This window comes from Arachis stenosperma, chromosome 9 (assembly GCF_014773155.1).
Source record: "Arachis stenosperma cultivar V10309 chromosome 9, arast.V10309.gnm1.PFL2, whole genome shotgun sequence".
NCBI classification, from domain to species: domain Eukaryota; kingdom Viridiplantae; phylum Streptophyta; class Magnoliopsida; order Fabales; family Fabaceae; genus Arachis; species Arachis stenosperma.
Genome location: NC_080385.1, coordinates 138,803,552 through 138,822,920, shown reverse-complemented (window position 1 = coordinate 138,822,920; position 19,369 = coordinate 138,803,552). Strand labels below are relative to the sequence as shown.

At 38.2% G+C, this 19,369-nt stretch overlaps 1 non-coding gene across 1 annotated transcript; it reads right to left on the bottom strand.

Annotated features, from left to right (window-relative positions):
* Positions 1 to 16,879: 16,879 nt before the first annotated feature.
* Positions 16,880 to 16,987, bottom strand: LOC130952233 (small nucleolar RNA R71). The gene has a single exon (XR_009074414.1). It is a non-coding gene; the product is annotated as a small nucleolar RNA R71 (small nucleolar RNA).
* Between the last annotated feature and the right edge of the window lie 2,382 nt (positions 16,988 to 19,369).

Here is a 19,369-nt window from a genome sequence, read left to right as displayed (position 1 = left end):
CACATACTCATGCATTTTCTTTTCATTTCACAACACTTATGCATTGATCTTTATTGAGCTTCACTTTGCTTTGGGGCATTTTGTCCCCTTTATTGCTTTTCTCTTTTTTTTTTCTTTTTTTCTATATACATTTTTTTCTTTTCCATATTACTTTTCTTTTCTTTTTCTTTTATTTTTCTCATTTTTTTTCTATATGCAAGAACATTAATGCATAAGGTCTAACATTTGATTAATACATGAGTGCGTACCCAATTCCCAATATTTCCAATAACATTACAAAACTACACTTTTATTCACCCAATGTCTCAAGGTTCCCACACTTGAATGATACTCACACACACTAGTCTAAGCCAATCAAAGATCCAAATTAAGGACATTTATTGTTTTTCGCTTTAAGGCTTGTAATGTGCTAAATTAAAGAACAAGTGGGTTAAGCGTAGGCTCAAATTGGCTAACAATGGAAGATAAAAGGTAGGCTATTTGGGTAAGTGAGCTCAATGAAATGATGGCCTCAATCATATAAATGCATGAATACACAAAATAATGGACATAAAGAATCAAACAAATCAAAGATTACAATCATATAAAGAGAATAATGCACACAAGAAGGAAAATAAGTGGTTATAAGATGTAACCACACCATTAGGCTCAAATCTCACTTGCTTGTGTTCTTAGCTCAAAAACATGATCCACAATATATATAATTCAAGCAAGTTCTATGAAAAGTTTTTACTCAAATCAATTGAGGTGCCCTATAGATAGAAATCTTGAAAAATTCATTATTTTGACTAAGCTTATTGTGTATATATATGCAAAAATAGGAAAATGCAAGTAAGAATCCTAAAATCCTAGAATGAAATGCAAAAGTGTTGGGATTAGAAACTTGTCACCCAAAATCGCCGAACGGTCGGACGACCTCCCCACACTTAAAAGTTTGCACCGTCCTCGGTGCATTGAAGGATGAGCAAGGTGGATGGGTTGCTACAATTGATGAGTTCCTCAAATGGTAGTGCGGATGACTTGTTTGTTGCCCCATTTAAAGCTATTCATATCTCCCTTCTTGGTGGCCAACCAAAAAGGGAAGAAAAAGAAAGAAAGTTAAGCCTATAACAAAGATATCGAAGCAAATAGAACATAGGCGGGGCTAATGCCAAATAAGAGTAAGGTTCTCACTACATGTTAGCTACGCATGTAAGTGAGAAAACAATATAAGCTAATGGCATATTAACTAATACTTGATGTAAGAGTAAAATCAAAGCATGAAGAGCATATGGAACATCAAGTTCACATAAGAAGAAGTGGGTCATGAAAGACAATATGAGGTCATATCAATGCACAAAGACATAAGAGTCATACAAGATGAAGCATTGATTTAAAAGTTTCATCACCCAACAATATCAAACAAGTCAAGAAGCACCAAAATAATGCAAGAATTTCTCAACAATTGAGTGTAAGAATCTAACACCATTATTGAAATGACTAAAAAAAAACAAAAACATACTACAAAAACTAAATGAAAATGGGAAGAGTAGAAGTATGCGAATGTGATAAGCAAAAGAAAATGGAAGGGGAGAAAAAAAAACTCTTTTTTTTTACCGACGCGTGCGCATCATGCACGTTTACGCGTCGATGGGTACATTGGTCGAAAGACGCGTACGCGCCAAGTGCGCGCACACGTGCGTCGAGTTAGGCCGGAGGCATAGTGTCGGCCCAAGTCTGGCACAACTCTCGGGTAAAAGTACCGGGGGTGCAGATTGTGCAATCGACGCGCGCGCGCACAGTGTGCGTGCGCGTGCATTGCCAATTTAAGATCATGTGCGCGTACGCGCCAAGTGCGCGCACGCGTGCATAGACTTGTGCCTGAGGCCCAATGTTCGCACAGTGCAGGCCTAACTCTCGGGTTTTTGGCTGGAGGTGAAATTTTGCATCCACGCGTACGCGTACAGTGCGCGTCCGTGTGGATGGTCAAAAAATGCTCGGGTGCGCGTACGCGTCATGTGCGCGCACGCGTGGATGGTGTTCTGTTTTTCAAATTTTTTCTAAGTTCTTGCACCAATCCAAGCCTTTCAATCCTCCAAACAACTACCAAAACACCCTAGAACCTTATTCAACATACTATACTACTAACTAAACTTGATAAAACAATAAAAACAAGAAATTAAACTAATTCTACTAATATTTACAAAAGAAAAAATGAGAATGAGAATCTACCTACAATGGCAACTCAATTCACTTATTAACAAACTAAAAGAGTATGGAAAGAGTTTACCATGGTGGGGTGTCTCCCACCAAGCACTTTTATTTATTGTCCTTAAGTTGGACTTATGGGGAGCTTCTTATCAAGGTGGCTTGTGCTTGTATTCATCTTGGAACTCCCACCAATGCTTGGTTCTCCATTGTGCCCCAAGATTTCTCATGGATTGAGCCAAGTGTTGATGGAGTTCTTCACAAGCTTGGGGCTCCCAAAGTTGATCCTCTTCTTGTGATCCGGGGTCCCACACTTTGTTTTCACACCCGTCTTGAGGTTGATCATCATTATTAGTCCATCCGGGTGGTGAGTAGGGTGAATTCTCTATATAGTGGCCAACAATCCTCCTAGACCCATCTATTTGAGCACTACTCCAACCTTTATATCTCATGTTTGATGCATCAACCATAATGAGCCTTGATTTGCAACGCCCACCACAAAACCTTTTCCGCTTACACTTCATCCCACAAACTTCTCTAAGTTGGCCATCCGTTTCAAGCAAACCATATTCAAGTGGGATAATAAAGCTAATAGAAATGAATTTCACCCACTCAAATGAAGGTATAGATGGCAACCTAGGCAAAGATGCTTCCAAAGATCTTGACAAAGCATAGCCAACCCTCGTTCTTCTATTTCTAGGGACTTCCACCTCTTCACAAGATCTCTTGATCTCAATCCTTTGTTCAACAATTTTATCTAAACCTTTTCCTTTACTCAAATCATAATAGGGAGGGTGAGAAAAATTTACCTCCTCAACACTTTCAAATCCAACCGGAGAAGGTTCTTCATGCTCAAAGGATTCTTCACCACTAAGACTTGATGCTTGATCTTCATCACCAAGGGAACTCAATGCTTTCTCTATCCCATCCAAGTCTTCATATAGAATATGCCTTGGAAGGTGTGCACTTTCCTCCCTAGCATCAATTTCAATCATCTTGGAGGAGTTTTCTTCAACTCTATGTTCCCATGGAGGCTCCGCATCTCCTAAGTCTTCTACCACTTCTTCCTTGTCTTCAACAATTAAAGCTTCCTCCAATTGTTCCAATACAAAGCAACTTCCTTCATTTTCCACCGGAGTTTCCAATCTCTCCTTCATGCTATATTCTTCATTCGATTCTCCACATGTAGCCATGGGAGTTCCTTGAGTGTTCAAGCATTGGGAGGCTAATTGATTTGTTACCGCATTCAAGGTGGCCATGAAATTTTGCACATCCCTCTTCATCTCTTCTTGCCCTTGAACAAGAACACCAAGGATGTCATCCATTGGAGGTTGGGGTGGACGGAAAGATTCATCATTTTGGGAAAAGGGTTCATAATGGGAAGGTGGTTCTTCTTGGTAGAGTTGTGGTGGTTCAATATTTTCCATTCTTTCCACTTGTTGCACAACACACTCCATGGTTGCTTGAAATTGATCCAATGCTTCCTTGAGGTGATCCCTTGACTCTTGTTCCTCTTGGATAATACGATTAGGATCATGTGGCTCTTGGATCAATGGATATGAGTATTCTTCCATGGGAGATTGTGGTGGAAAGTAGTATTCATCTTGTGGTTGAAAATTTTCATTTATTGGAGGTGGTTCATCTTGGTAATAATATGGAGGGGTGGCTCTTGAAAATGTTGATGTTGGAGTGGTGGTGGCTCTATGTGTGGTTCATATGGCTCATATGGTTGTTGGTAGGATGGATATGGGTTAGGGTCATATGAAGGTGGTTGGTAAAAAGAGACTTGTGAGTATGATTGAGAGTTATGTTGAGGATATGGTTCATAGGCATATGGTGGTGGTTCTTGAAAGTCACAAGATGATTCACCATAGCCATTGGATTGATATGCATCATAGAATGGCTCTTCTTCATAGTGCATTGGTGGAGGTTGTTGCCATGAAGATTGATCATATGCATATGGTTCCTCCCACCTTTGAGTGTCCCATCCTTGACACACATTCTCATTGAAGTTCTCATCACCTACAACATAGTTGTAATCACACTCATAGCCAAAATGAGAATTCATGATAGCAAGAGAGGGCAAAAACAAAAAAAAAAATAGTAACAAATAAAGAGAACAAACTAAAAACTAACAAAGAAGCAAAAAGCAAACATATTCACAATATTCACATATATACAATAACAAATAACATAACACCATTGCAATTCCCCGGCAACGGCGCCATTTTGACGATTGGATTTTTGATGGTTTAGAATTCACAAATGAATTCTCGTTGCAAGTATAGTTTCTAAACCAACAATAATCCTTTTCATACAAAAGATTATTTGTCACAAGTAACAAACCCCTAAATTTATAAACCGAAGTATTGAACCTCGGGTCGTTCTCCCTAGGAATTACAATAAAGTGTTTTGTTATTGGTTGTGAGTTATTTTTGGGGTTTTGATAAGAGGCATGAAAGATAAATGGCAAGAAAGTAAACTAACAACTATAAAAGGCTCTTGGCAAGGTATGAAAATTAGAAGTCCTATCCTAGTTATCCTCCTCAATTGTGATGAGAATTGTTCATTGCTACCACTTAGTTAACCCTTACTAAATAAAGGAAAGTCAAGTGGATGAATTGACTTGAGCCACAAGTCCTAGCCAACTCCCAAGGAAAGACTAGCTTTAGTGCACTCCAAACCAATTAGCAATCTCTCCAATTATCAATCAACAAAGGAATTAGATAACTCAAGAGTCACTAATTACTCTACCTAGGCCAAGAGGAACAAAATCTATACTATATCTAGAAGAGGCATTTCAACAAACACATAAAAGGCAATAAAAGTAAACAACATAAATTGCAAGAATTAAAGAGAGATCTAACTACAAAGGCAAGAGATCAACAATAGAAAAGCAAAGAAGAACAATTATTATGAATTACCTCTTATTGAATTGAAAGAAAATGGAAGGAACAAAAGTAGATCTACAACAAAATGCAAGAACAATATAAAGGAAATTACAACAAAAGAATAGAGGAAGATGAATGTAACAACTAGAAATTAAGAGGATAGAAGTAGAAGAAGATGAATCTAAAATCTAGATCTAAGAACTAAACCTAATCCTAATTCTAGAGAGAAGTGAGAGCTTCTCTCTCTAGAAACTACTTCCAAAACTAAACTAAAACTAATGGTAACTAACTTGTGTTTCCCTCTTCACTCCTTGGGTTAAATAGCATCAGAAATGAGTTGGATTGGGCCCACAAGGCTTCTAAAATCGCTGGCCACGTTTTGCTTCAAGTGGACTAGGTGGCAGCAACGGCGCGTGCGCGTACTATGCGCGTGCGCGCCACCATACTTGTAGCAACTATGGCAAATCTTATATCGTTTCGAAGCCCCGGATGTTAGCTTTCTAACCCAACTGAAACCGCATCATTTGAACCTCTGTAGCTCAAGTTATGGTCGTTTAGTGCGAAGAGGTCGGCTTGACAGCTTTCCGGTTCTTTCATTTCTTCATGAGTTCTCCAACTTTTCATGCTTCTTTCTTCATTCCCTTGATCCAATCTTTGCCTCCTAAATCTTAAATCACTTAACAAACATATCAAGGCATCTAATGGAATCAAGGTGAATTAAATTTATTCATTTTAAGACCTAAAAAGCATGTTTTCATTCTTAAGCACAATTAAAGGAGAAGTTATAAAACCATGCTATTTCATTGAATAAATGTGGGTAAAAGGTTATAAAATCTCCTAAAATCAATACAAGATAAACCGTCAAAATGGGGTTTGTCAACGCACACATCGTGCACACGCACACGCTGGGAAGTGCATTCTGTTGAGGGCGTTTGCACGTATCTGTGCGTGCATTTAAAATGAAAACTTTTACTTTCTGTGCGTACGCACACTGCCCTGTTTTTCTATGAAAACCTTGTTTTTAACTATTTTACCTTTCTGACAAGCTTGTAAATTTTTGTGAAACTTATGTAAGACTCTTTAGCTTATATTTAGGTGTCAGAACATAGAGAAGGCTCTAGGTAAAATCAATAAGGTATTTTCTAGCAAGGACGGCAGTTGGATCCTGCCTGTCGAGATCGCGGCAACAACATATGGGCGGTGGTTAGTCCCGCTTACGTTGAGATATGAGGTTTGTGGCAAGAGTATCCTGCTCGCATCCCTTCAGAATCACTAAAGTGTGCAGGCACTATATCCTGGGCCGTATTCCAGGCACGATATCTCAGGGGTTTCCATTATGAGACCGAAGGGTGACATCTCCATGGAGATGTGTCGGGTTGGCTGATGAATGAATTTTTGACCATTTAGAATTCACAAATAAATCCTCATTGCAAGTATAGTTTCTAAACCAACTAAAATCCTTTCATACAAAAATTTGGTTGTCACAAGTAACAAACCCCTAAAAATATAAACCGAAGTATTTAAACATCGGGTCGTTCTCCCTAGGAATTGCAATAAAGTGTCCTTGATATTGGTTATGAAGTATGTTTTGGGGTTTTTGAGATAAGAAACAAGAATTGTAAATTGCAAAAGAAATAAACTAACAACTAGAAAAGCTCTTGGCAAGGTATGAGAACTAGAAGTCTTATCCTAGTTATCCTTATCAATTGTGATGAGAATTGTCCATTACTTTCACTTAGTTAACCTCTAACCATGGAGGAGAGTCAAGTGGATGGATTAACTTGAGTCTACAAGTCCTAGCCAACTCCTAAGGAAAGACTAACTTAGTGGCATTCGAGTCAATTAGCAATCTCTAACTATCAATCAACAAGAGAGTTTGATAACTCAAGTGTCACTAATTACTCTACCTAGGCCAAGAGGAACAAAATCTAATTTATAACTAAAAGAAGCATTTCATCAAACACATAAAAGGCAATAAAGGTAAACAACATGAATTGCAAGAATTAAAGAGAGATCTAACTACAATGGTAAGAGATCCATAATAGAAAACCAAATCAAACATGAAAAGACATGGAAATCATAAATTGCATTGAAAGAGAAATAGAGATCTACATAAGAATTCATAAAGTAAAAGAAAAATTGAAGCAAGAGTAGAAGTAGATCTAGATCTAAGAGAAGAGAACTAAAACCCTAATCTAATCCTAATTCTAGAGAGAAGAGAGAGCTTTCTCTCTAGAAACTAACTTTTCCTCCAAAACTAAACTAAAACTAAACTAATGTGGTGGAAGGTTGTGATTTCCCTTCAATCTTTGGATTAAATAGCATCAGAGATGAGTTGGATTTGGGCCTGGGAAGCCCAGAATTCAGCCCCAGCATTTTGCCTTTAAGTGAGTCACGTGCGAGCATCGACCCGTACGCGCCATGTATGCGTACACGTCGCTCGGCAATTTTCTATCCACGCGTACGCATCATGTACGCGTACGCGTCGCCATGCGACTCCACAATCCACGCCTGCGCGTCTTCTACGCGTGCATGTCGATGAATGCATCCCAAATCCTTGATTTTTCATGCGTTCTCCACTTGCATGCTTTTTCTCTTCATCCCTTTGATCCATTTCTAGCCTTTCTAATCTAAATTCACTAACAAACACATCAAGGCATCTAGTGAAATCAAAGGTTAATTAAATTTAGCTAATCAAAAGGCTCAAAAAGCATGTTTTCACACTTAAACACAAATTAGGAGACAATCATGAAACCATGCTATTTTCTTGAATAAATATGGGCAAAGGTCATAAAATCCCCCGAATTAAGCACAAGATAAACCCTAAAAATAGGGTTTATCATTGGCTGTTGAACCGACAATGTGATATCACATCCAATAGGACAGACATTCATCATGTGCATCTTCTATCTGTTTGTTTGCTTTGTCGACTTGAAACTGCTTGCCTAATTGTATAACATGATTAATTGCTACTTGAATTTCTTGATATACATGCTATACTTGTGCTTTACTTGCATTGTTATTACTTGTATTTTCTACTGGGATTGAGGAGGCTCGGAAGGCGGTGGCGATGGGATCGCATGGCAGTTAGGCTGGTGAAGGCTGTGGGACAGCGGTGAACTGATAGTTAGAAATCCCTTAAGTTAGTTTATTCCATTTCATAATGGTTTTAAAGTTATGGTTTTAATTTTAGTTATGCTTTAAGTTGAATCTTGTGTTGATATGAAGCTCTAGGATTGCCTCTAGCGTCCTGGGATCTTACATCTTACATTACTGGGCACTGTTACCATATTGAGAACCTCCGGTTCTCATTCCATACTTTGTTATTGTTTTTCATATGCAGGTCGCAACCCACCTCGGTGAGTTACTTGATGGTGACAGAGCGGAGGACCTTTATCCTGTTTTGGAGTCTTTTGGTTATTTTGAAGTAGTTCTCTCACTTTTGTATTTATATTTGCCTTAGAGGCTTACTTTATGAGAGATATTCTGTATATGCTATTTTAACTTTCAAAACTCTGTATGTCTGTATAACACTAGTCGGCCTAAACTCTGCTGGCTGAGACTAGTTCCTTATGGCTACTACATTCTCTTATATACTTATATTTTGCTATCTTATATCTTTATCTTATGCCTTAAGTTTGTAGTTTTGTTTGAATGTGTTGCACTTTTGTAATTCCGTATTTGAGCTTATATCTTTATCGGGTTTCTAGAATTATCATTCCTTATATATATATATATATATATATATATATATATATATATATATATATATATATATATATATGTATGTATGTATGTTTAAACCTTAGGATCGTCGTAACCTTTGATTAACCTTTGCTTTGCGGCATGAGGTAAGGCTTAGATTAATTAGGGTGTTACATTTGTGAAAATTGTTCTGAAGCTAAGATGCATGAGTTGCTTTTTTCTAATTCTGCTACATCTTATACAATTCCTCTTTAGTTGATTTTTTTCAAATGTTTGGGGCCTGGTCCCTTAATTTTACATCTTGATTTTAGATATTATGTGATATTTATTGATGTTTTTCACATTATACATTTACTTCTCTCTTGGTTAACAAATTTGAGGTGTTTACAACTTTTGAACAATATGAGTTATACATTGAAAAATTAATTGGCTACAAGATTAAAGAGTTTCAAAGTGACAATAGAGGGGAATATATCTCACATGCCTTTTCTGATTCCTTGGCTAAAGAAGATATTTTCCATTATTTTTCATGTCCATATGTTCATTAACAAAATAATATGCTGAGAGAAAACATAGACATCTAATAAACATGAGCCTAGCCATGCTCTCAACAATTTTTATGTCTTTAATTTATTGGGATGAAGTTGTGTTTACCTCTGCCTTTTTTATTAATTGCACACCAACTTAGGTTTTATCTAATTCATCTCCCTTTGAAAAGCTTTTGAATAGAAAACTTGATTACAATCTTCTTAGAGTTTTTGGCACTAGTTGTTCTCCATCCCTTAAATCTTATAATAAAAATAAGTTAGAACATAGATCTTTGAAAAGTGTTTTTACGGGATATGCACCAAAGTATAAAGAGTATAAATACCTATCACCAAGTGGAAAAATTTATATAACTCGACACGCTTCTTTTGATGAAAATGAATTTCTCTATACATATATTTTTATGAAAAAGAATGTAGGCTCAGATTCTCAATCTATTAATAACAACAACGAAGAAGGTTTTACCTTGCATTACAAGTTTTCATTAGTAACTACAACAACAACTAATTTAGAGACTCCAACATCACTTCATCAATCTAACACTGTTAATTCTTCACAGGACATACCATCTTTAACAAATGAAGATGAGGATGTCTTTCACATTATACCACCATAATCCATGCAACCTATTTTAGGTATAGATATTTAACTTTAACTCGTAGAAGTTGAATCCTCACACCCTCAACCCCTGTCTCAACCCCCTAAGATGCTCAAAATTCTTATTATATGCTCACAAAATCTAAGACTAGTACTTTAAAGCCAAAAGTGCTTACAGTAACTACTTTACCTCAAAATCCTTTAGAACAAATTTTAAAATAAGTTACTGTAGCACTTGTTATACCTCAGTAGCATAATGCTATGAATGAGGAATACAATACTTTAATGAGAACCAATACTTGGACCTTACTCCTAACACCCTCTAATGCAAAAATGATTCGGTTCAAATGGATTTTTATTGTTTAAAGACATCCTGAAGGGATTGTTGAGAAGTACACCATTAGTTGCTCAAGTGTTTCACCAATCTACAGGTTTTGACTTTGAGCAAGTCTTCAGTCTCACTACAAGAAAAATGTTGAGTACCATTGGAATTACAGTTAAAAAACGAATAAAATCCGTCAGAAGAAATCCGATGGTATAAACCTCGCCAGCAACCAGTTACCGTTGGGTTTTTTTGTCCGACAATAATTACCATCAAATTTTGCAACAGATTACCTGCCCGAACAATCATTTAGTTACCGGCAGATTTTTCTGACGATAACGTTGGCATCACAATATCCTGTTCCTGTACTATTATCGTTAGATTATGCCATCGGTAAATCTAACAGTAATGTCAATGCTTTTTTTTAAATATTGTGATGCAATTTTTTTAATTTCTTCCTTTTTAATTTTAATTTTTTATTTAAATTTATTTTTCACACAATCATTGGTCAAATTATAAATAATAGAAACCAATTATGTAATATTAAATATGAAATGTTCAAATAAATTAAAAGTTAAATAAATCAAATACAATAAAACAGTAAACCAAAGCCCTAATCACTAAAGATCTTGGTAGTCATCGTCGTCGTCATTCCCGTGGTCCTGCTGAGACCGCGGAGAAGGAGGTGATGTGTGTGTCACACCAGCAACGCCGCTGCCACTGGCGTGCATCTGTGCCTGGTACACCACCATTTACTGCTCTATCCGCTGAAGCCACTCCAACTGCTCCCTCCACTCCAGCCTGAGCTCATCCGTGTCCGTCACACGTATGAGGATCTTCTGATACCTCTCCTGAGTCTCATCTCGTTTAGCTTCTGAGCCTGTTCGTGAAGGCTCTGGGTGAGCTCCTGCACCTGCAACCTCAAATTAATGCCTTCCTCGGAATTGACAGCTTGACTGGTAGCAGAGGTGGACAATGGCCTCAACGTGGAGGTATGGAGGCTGTTGGCGAAGAATGACCCCAATCCATATACGCAGTTCTTGTACGACACTGAGGCGGTCTCGCGCCAAACCACATCGGAATCAATGACTGAAGCAGCAGAGCCACTGGCATCCTCTTTACTTTATTGAGATTGTTGAGTTGCGGCCTCTAGTATCTGTGTGTAGGACTTTTGTGTAACACATGTTATTATGATTAGGACGAAGCTGTACAGTTAACTGACAATTTTATATCAAAAGATCAAATGTTTACTCATATAATGATCTGCAGACTGCTGATAAATAAATCTCTCTTTGTTCTCCTTCAAAGTGTGGGTGTACTTGAAGGTCTCCGCCAATGTCGCATCATGATCCAACGACTTTGACTACTTATGTTGCATTGAAAAAATATGTTAGGATGCCTACTAATGATATGTCAAAGAATATAACTAAGTTAATAACAAAATTAGAGAAGCTACATACTAGCATGGGCTTAGTCTTCATGAAGGTCACTGAGCCGCCGTTATATGTAACGGCCTAGCCCCAAAGAAACGACGCTTTTTTGGGATCAAACGGAATTTTTACGAAAATTTTAAGAATTTCAGTGCATTTAAGCACCTCCACTACGCAGGTGTTGTGTCATCAAGCTGCTGAGTCAGCAGCTTGACTGCACTAGACACCTCTCTTGATCTAAGTAAGCACGTCGTGAAAAGTTGCATTTTTGAGCCACTTCGAGTCCGAATTTCAAAATTCTGATTTCTGTGGTTAGTCTCTATGTGACGAGCCGGTCTCAAATTTCGAGAGAAAAATTATATTAGTATAATATTCATATATTATTATTTTATTTAGAATATTATATTATTATTTCCTCTACTGTGGTTAATGTTGATCTATATTTAGTAATATAATAACTGAGCTAGAAATCTACCAGTAATGGATAATACCAGCATTCTTAGATGAACTTAGCAATGCTAATTCTTTATCATATATCTTTTATCCTCATGATTATCATGTTACTAGTATCATTTATACTAGTAAAGCTTATGCTTATCCTTTAGTAATGTAATCTGATGTATTTAGTTTTAGTAATTATCTTCTGAATGATATTTTATTATTAAACTTTGATGAGTCAGCAACCTGTGACACATGTCTTTCCCAGAGTTAGCCACCACATGTTTCCTTTCTTGCTCTCCAAGAAAAGGTTCCTTAAGAGAAAGTAAGAAATACTTGTGTTCTAACACATGTAGCTTCAGTAATTATCCCTTCTTGAGATAGTTTTACACCAAACTTTAGGATAATGCTTATCCAAACCCCATGTTCTCCTATGTATCATCATTACTATCATTTTTTCTTTCTAAAAAAGTTAGAATTCGAAAATCACCATGAGAGAAAGTGAAAGAACTTCCATGAAACTTCCATGAACAATTGAGCTTCAACCTCCGTTCTTTCTCAAACTAAAACCCCTATAAAAAATCTAATCCGACCAAAGTGTTCATCTCTTCCTCCTCTTCGTTTCTATGATAATTTTCAAGGAGTAAATAAAGGTATGATGGCTGCTCCTCCTCCTTGAAGTTTCAGCCATGGTGGAGAAATCAAGCTAATGATGTTTTTTTCATGTTTTCTCTTAGGATCTCTTGTTCACTCACCATAAGCTCTAAGAAAACGTGATTTCTAGCTGCCTTAAGGTGAGAATAACCTTCTTTTCATTATCATGAAGCTTCAGCCTTCATGGTTGATGAGCGGATAATTTGTATGCTTTTTGGCATTGTTTTTAGTATATTTTTAGTATGATCTAGTTAGTTTTTAGTATATTTTTATTAGTTTTTAGTTAAAATTCACTTTTCTAGACTTTACTATGAGTTTGTGTGTTTTTCTGTAATTTCAGGTATTTTCTGGCTGAAATTGAGGGACCTGAGCAAAAATCTGATCCAGAGACTCAAAAAGACTGCAGATGCTGTTGGATTCTGACCTCCCTGCACTCGAAGTGGATTTTCTGGAGCTACAGAAGCCCAATTGGCGCGCTCTCAACGGCGTTGGAAAGTAGACATCCTGGGCTTTCCAGCAATATATAATAGTCCATACTTTGCCCAAGATTTGATGGCCCAAACCGGCGTTCAAAGTCACCTCAAGAAATTCCAGCGTTAAACGCCGGAACTGGCACCTAATTGGGAGTTAAACGCCCAAACTGGCACTAAAGCTGGCGTTTAACTCCAAGGAGAGTCTCTACACGAAAAAACTTCATTTCTCAGCCCAAGCACACACCAAGTGGGCCCGGAAGTGGATTTTTATGTCATTTACTCATCTATGTACTAGTTTTCTATAAGTAGGACCTTTTACTATTGTATTTAGAGAGACTTTTGGGTAGCTATCTTTGTTTTATGCTATCTTAGACCTTTGGGAGGCTGGCCATTCGGCCATGCCTAGACCTTGTTCTTATGTATTTTCAACGGTGGAGTTTCTACACACCATAGATTAAGGTGTGGAGCTCTGCTGTACCTCGAGTATTAATGCAATTACTATTGTTCTTCTATTCAATTCCGCTTGTTCTTTTACCAAGATATCACTTGTTCTTCAACATGATGAAGGTGATGATTGACGCCCATCACCATTCTCACCCATGAACAAGGTGACTGACAACCATTCTTGTTCTACAAGCATCTGAGGCTTAGTGAATATCTCTTGGATTCCTGATTGCACGATGCATGGTTGATCGCCTGACAACCGAGTGCTCGCCTGACAAACGAGCCAACCATTCCGTGAGATCAGAGTCTTCGTGGTATAGGCAAGAACTGATGGCGGCATTCAAGAGAATCCGGAAGGTCTAACCTTGTCTGTGGTATTCTGAGTAGGATTCAATGATTGAATGGCTGTGACGTGCTTCAAACCTGTAACCTACTGGGCGTTAGTGGCAGACGCAAAAGAGTGATTCTATTCCGGTAGGGGAGGGAACCAAACCGGTGATTGACAGTACTGTGACAGAGTGCGTGCATTAGCTTTCACTGCGCGGATGGGAGGTAGCTGCTGACAACAGTGAAACCCTACACGAGCTTGCCATGGAAAGGAGTAAGAAGGATTGGATGAAGGCAGTAGAAAAGCAGAGAGACGGAAGGGAAGGCATCTTCATACACTTGTCTGAAGCTCTTACACCAATGATATACATAAGTATCACTATCTTTATCTTTTATATTATTTTCGTTCATCATCATATACAATTGAGTTTGCCTGACTAAGATTTACAAGATGACCATAGCTTGCTTCAATGCTAACAATCTCCGTGGGATCGACCCTTACTCACGTAAGGTATTACTTGGACGACCCAGTGCACTTGCTGGTTAGTTGTGCGAAGTTGTGTAATGCCATGGAATTGAACCACCAAGTTTTTGGAGTTCATGACCAGGGATTATGAGAGTTGTAAAAAAGTATTGTTCACAATTTCGCGCACCAAGTTTTTGGCGCCGTTGCCGGGGATTGTTCAAGTTTTGAGCAAGCTTTTGGTAACAATGCCTGGGATTGTTCTAGTTTGGACAACTGACAGTTCATCTTGTTGCTTAGATTAGGTATTTATCTTTTTCGAAATTCTTGAAGATGAATTCTAGAGTTTCATGATGATTTGTTGAAATCTGGCTGGCTGAGAAGCCATGTCTAATCTGATTGGACCGAGGTTTCAACTTATCACCACAAGAGCTTGTTGATTTTCATCAATCTTGCTTTTGGAGCAGTGATCTGCTAAGGCTTGGCTGACCTTTGGTCATGTCTAGTGTTTTGGACCGAAGCTTTCCTTGAAAGCTTGGCTGGCTGTGAAGCCATGTCTAATGCCTGGACCGGAGTCTTAGACTAGCATTGCACTGATTCCTGGAATTCTCATTAAGAATTTTGATACCTTTTTCCACTTAATTTTCGAAAATCACAAAAAAATTACAAATCAAAAAAAAAAAACCAAAAATATTTGACGTTTCTTGCTTTAGTCTAGTGTCTCATCTTAAGTTTGGTGTCAAATGCATGTTTTTGTTATATTTTTCGAATCCATGCATGTACTTCTTTGTTTTGATCTTTAAATTCTATTGACTTGAGTATTCATGTGTCTCATATAGTGTCAGTAGCACACAAACTGCTAAGTTTGGTGTCTTGCATGCATTGTTAATTGATTCCTGTTGCATTTTGATTATTAAAAATCCAAAAATATTTTTAATTTGTGTCTTCTCAAGTCAATGATACAAAGAATTGAAGATTCAAAACATACTGCAGAGGAATTATACAGAAAAAGCTGAGCATTCAAAAATGCCCAGTGAAGAAGGCAGACTGGCGTTTAAACGCCAGCCAGGGTACCTGGTTGGGCGTTTAACGCCCAAAGAGGTAGCATTTTGGGCGTTAAACGCCAGAATGTATACCATTCTGGGCATTTAACGCCAGGATGGTGCTAGGAGGAAGATTTTGTTTTCAAAATCAATTTTTTTTTAAGTTTTCAAAGTTTTTCAAAATCAAATCTTTTTCAAATCATATCTTCTCAATCAAATGTTTTCAAAATCAATTTCTTTCCTTTTTCAAAGATACTTACTAACAATTAATGATTTGATTGAACATTTTTTGCCTTTTCTGTTAAGGAAGGTTTTATGTTTGAATCATATCTTTTCTTGTTAGGCAAGTCATTAATTTTAAAATCATATCCTTTCAAATTGTTTTCAAATCATATCTTTTCAAATTGTTTTCAAATCATATCTTTTCTATTACATCTTTTTAAAACCAATCATATCTTCTTAACCACATCTTTTTCAAAATAGTTTTCAATCAAATCTTTTTAACTTCTAATCTCAAAATCTTTTTCAAAAATCACTTGATTTCTTTTCTATTTTCATTTTCGAAAATTAAATAATGTTTTTCAAAAATGTTTTCAAAATTTTTCATTTAATTTTCGAAAATCCTCTTCCCTCCTTCTCACATCCTTCTATTTATGGAGTACTACTCCTTCTTAATGCACAATTCGAACTCTAACTAATCAAGTTCGAATTCTTCTACCTTCTTTTCTTCTATTTTTCTTTTCCTCTGACACTTCAAGGAATCTCTGTACTGTGACATAGAGGATTCCACATTTCTCTTGTTCTCTTCTCTTTCATATGAGCAGGAGCAGAGACAAAGGCATTCTTGTTGAAGCTGACCCTGAACCCGAGAGAACCTTGAAGAGAAAGCTAAGAGAAGCCAAGGCACAACTCTCTTTAGAGAACCTGACCGAATTCTTCAAAGAAGAAGAACACATGGCAGCCGAAAACAATAACAATGCCAACAATGCAAGGAAGGTGCTGGGTGACTTCACTGCACCTACTCCTGATTTTTATGGGAGAAGCATCTCTATCCCTGCCATTGGAGCAAACAACTTTGAGCTTAAGCCTCAATTAGTTTCTCTAATGCAACAGAATTGCAAGTTCCATGGACTTCCAATGGAAGATCCTCATCAGTTCTTAGCTGAATTCTTGCAAATCTGTGACACAGTCAAGACTAATGGGGTTAACCCTGAGGTCTACAGACTGATGCTATTCCCTTTTGCTGTAAGAGACAGAGCCAGAATATGGTTGGATTCTCAACCTAAAGAAAGCCTGGACTCTTGGGAAAAGCTAGTCAATGCCTTCCTGGCAAAGTTCTTTCCACCACAAAGATGGAGTAAGCTTAGAATGGAAGTCCAAACCTTCAGACAGAAGGATGGAGAATCCCTCTATGAAGCTTGGGAAAGATACAAACAATTAATCAGAAGATGTCCCTCAGACATGCTTTCTGAATGGAGCATCATAGGTATTTTCTATGATGGTCTCTCTGAACTATCTAAGATGTCCTTGGATAGCTCTGCTGGAGGATCTCTTCATCTGAAGAAGACGCCTGCAGAAGCTCAAGAATTGATTGAAATGGTTGCAAATAACCAATTCATGTACACTTCTGAAAGGAATCCTGTAAACAATGGGACTAGTCAGAAGAAAGGAGTTCTTGAGATTGACACTCTGAATGCCATATTGGCTCAGAACAAGATATTGACTCAACAAGTCAATTTGATTTCTTAGAGTCTGTCTGGAATGCAAAATGCACCAAACAGTACTAAGGATGCTTCATCTGAGGAAGAAGCTTATGATCCTGAGAACCCTTCCATGGAAGAGGTGAATTACCTAGGAGAACCCTATGGAAACACCTATAATTCTTCATGGAGAAATCACCCAAATCTCTCATGGAAGAATCAAGAGAGACCTCAACAAGGTTTCAATAACAATAATGGTGGAAGAAACAGGTCTAGCAATAGCAAGCCTTTTCCATCATCTTCTCAGCAACAGACAGAGAGTTCTAAGCAGAATACTTCTGACTTAGCAACAATGGTCTCTGATCTAATAAAGACCACTCAAAGTTTCATGAATGAAACAAGGTCCTCCATCAGAAATTTGGAAGGACAAGTGGGTCAGCTGAGCAAGAAAGTTACCGAACTCCCTCCTAGCACTCTCCCAAGTAATACAGAAGAAAATCCAAAAGGAGAGTGCAAAGCCATAGACATGGCCGAATATGGAGAGGAAAGAGAGGAGGAGGACGCCACTGAGGAAGACCTCAGTGGGCGTGTACCAATCTCCTCTGAGTTCCTCAATGAGGAACAATGGGAATCTGAGGCTCAAAATGAGACAATGGAGATTCCATTGGACTTACTTCTGCCATTCATGAGCTCTGATGAGTATTCTTCCTCTGAAGAGGATGAGTATGTCACTGAAGAGCAAGTTGCTAAATACCTTGGAGCAATCATGAAGCTAAATGACAAGTTATTTGGAAATGAGACTTGGGAGGATGAACCACCTTTGCTCACCAAAGAACTGGATGACTTGTCTAGGCAGAAACTGCCTCAAAAGAGGCAGGATCCTGGGAAGTTTTCTATACCTTGTACCATAGGCACCATGACCTTCAAGAAGGCCTTGTGTGACTTAGGGTCAAGTGTAAACCTCATGCCCCTCTCTGTAATGGAGAAATTAGGAATCTTTGAGGTGCAAGCTGCAAGAATCTCATTAGAGATGGCAGACAATTCAAGAAAACAAGCTCATGGACTTGTAGAGAATGTTTTGGTGAAAATTGAAGACCATTACATCCCTACTGATTTCATAGTCCTAGAGACTGGGAAGTGCATGGATGAATCCATCATCCTTGGTAGACCCTTCCTAGCCACAGCAAAGGCTGTGATTGATGTTGATAGAGGAGAGTTGATCATTCAAGTGAATGAAGAATCCTTGGTGTTTAAGGCCCAAGGACATCCCTCTATCATCATAGAGAGGAAGCATGAAGAGCTTCTCTCAAAACAGAGCCAAGCAGAGCCCCCACAGTCAAACTCTAAGTTTGGTGTTGGGAGGCCACAACCAAACTCTAAGTTTGGTGTTGAACCCCCACATTCAAACTCTAAGTTTGGTGTTGGGAGGTTCCAACACGGTTCTGAGTATTTCTGAGGCTCCATGAGAGTCCTCTGTCAAGCTAATGACATTAAAGAAGCGCTTGTTGGGAGGCAACCCAATGTTTTATAGTTAACTATTTTCTTTTGTTATTTTATCTTTTTTGTAGGTTGATGATCATAAGAAGTCACAAAAACAATGAAAAAAGTAAAAACAGAATGAAAAACAAGAAAAAAAAATAGCACACCCTGGAGGAGAAGAAGCTGGCGTTCAAACGCCAGTAATGCTAGCTGTTGGGCGTTTAACGCCCAGTCTGGCACCATTCTGGGTGTTTAACGCCAGAAAGGGGCACCAGACTGGCGTTAAACGCCAGTAAAGGGCAACAACCTGGCGTTAAACGCCAGGAATGGGCACCAGCCCGGCGTTTAACGCCAGAAATAGCTCAAAACGTGATTTTGAGCAACATTTGGTGCAGGGATGACTTTTCCTTGACACCACAGGATCTGTGGACCCCACAGGACCCCACCATCACTCTCTCTCTTCTTCCCCCATTCACCAATCACCTCAATACCTCTTCCCCAAAAACCCTTCACCTATCAAATCCCATCTTTCTCTTCACCACTCACATCCATCCTTCATAAAACCCCACCAACCTCACCCTTCAAATTCAAACCACTTTCCCTCCCAAACCCACCCATAATGGCCGAACCATTACCCCCTCTCTCCTATATATACCCTTCTTCAACCCTT